This window comes from Gavialis gangeticus, unplaced genomic scaffold (genome assembly GCF_001723915.1).
Source record: "Gavialis gangeticus isolate Ggan-Ray unplaced genomic scaffold, GavGan_comp1, whole genome shotgun sequence".
NCBI lineage: Eukaryota > Metazoa > Chordata > Crocodylia > Gavialidae > Gavialis > Gavialis gangeticus.
In genome coordinates, this window is record NW_017729009.1 from 23,310,406 (window position 1) to 23,312,030 (window position 1,625).

At 41.1% G+C, this 1,625-nt stretch overlaps 1 protein-coding gene across 1 annotated transcript in view; it reads left to right on the forward strand.

Annotated features, from left to right (window-relative positions):
• Window positions 1-1,625, forward strand: part of ATP9A (ATPase phospholipid transporting 9A (putative)) — a 127,543-nt gene that overhangs the window by 99,383 nt on the left and 26,535 nt on the right. The window lies entirely within an intron of this gene.

Here is a 1,625-nt window from a genome sequence, read left to right on the forward strand (position 1 = left end):
ATTTTCTGTTTTGTATTGAAGCAGACTTTTAATGAATAGATGCTTGCTGGGTCAGTGTCACTGTACCAGGTTTCTATATCCTCAAGCATCTGTTTAAAAAAAAGATACCTAGGAGTTGTTGCTTGTATTTCACTGTAGCTTTACAGCATGGAGAAATGGCAGCCAGGCCCTAGCACTGGCCCACCTTGGACCCCAGCTGGGTCCTTCTGGGCTGCATCCAGAAAATGTTGCTGACCACTTATCTAGGCAGACTTCTGCATAACGCAGAGCCTAGGATTTCAACCAAAGGGTCCTAAGGACATCACCAGTAATATTATTTTCAAACTTCTTTGCAGAGATGTCCATCTCTTATACTCGTCCTATCTGATTTGTCTATTGTAAACTGTTTAGCAAATAAGATCTAAGCAATCTGTTCATATCCAGAACAAGTAGCAGATGTTTCTTGAGTTGAGACAATTTGGCAATGTTGACTCATTGCGCACGATCAGCTGTCGTTGTTTAGTCGCTTACTATTCCAGTTGTTAGCAGTCTAGTTTTAACAAAGCAGCCATGCTTTTTTCCACCCCCAATACTATTTTACTGGCTTATCCTTCTCTAAAGGGGATGGGGGTTGAGTTAGTTATTTGTTTATTGACTACAAATTTTTCCACTCTTCCCCCACCCGCTTCCCCCACACATGTGGAATGGTGTTTGCTTTTGCAACAAAGATAGTGCTATTGTCATATCTATTTGAAAGAGGCCTTTGAACTATAGCCAGAATCAGACCATGATGGAAAAAGATGCAGCTTCAAAACAATACAACTGGCAAATCTCTGTGTAGATTTATAGTGTGATCTTACCATGATATGAGAACGCGCTAACCTCTTATTGAACTCGGTGGGAGGAAATGACTAATACCAGGAGATAGTTGATACAGTATTTATATTGGACAAAAATTCTAAACTATCTTAAGCCAGTTCTATAGTACAGGAAGTGCAGTCTTTATTCTGTTTCCTATGGAGATGCTTTTGGACACTGTTTTTAACCCAAATAATATATAAGCCTCTACCTTTGGCCAGTGCCAGAACACTTTTTAAGAATACTTGGGTTTTCTTTGGTAAAGCTGTAATTCGGACTCTGAAATGCATTGCCTGTGAATATTAACGTGGAGACACTAAGCAGTGCTCAATGGAAATAGATTGCAAAGCACCTGTATGAACAATCATGTCTCCTGTCTTCCCAGTAAAGTTCTCTCTAAAAGGTCTAGGCAAAAATCTTCAAGCACAAGAACCTAAGGAAGTTGAATCAGAGGGGCTAGACACTGTCTTCATGCTGACTTGCCTCAGAAAAAAAAAGAGACTATTTGTTCTCATTCTGGCCCCACTGTAACTGTTACTTCTGTGCTGCCTCAGTGGTTTAGAAATAAATACCGTCTCCACCGTGCCCCAGTACACCAAGCCCTCACTTGCTTATTCAGGTCCCTCTCCTGAGACCTGCCATCGCTAGCTTCTGTAGTGCTAGAATTCAAGGCAATTTGCTTCATTTACTGTACATTGGAGAGAGTGAATTACATTTTTCCTCATTTCTTATTGGGAGAAGTAGTTAGTCGTCTTAGCTTGACGTCAGGCAGGAGGCAGGGCATGGTG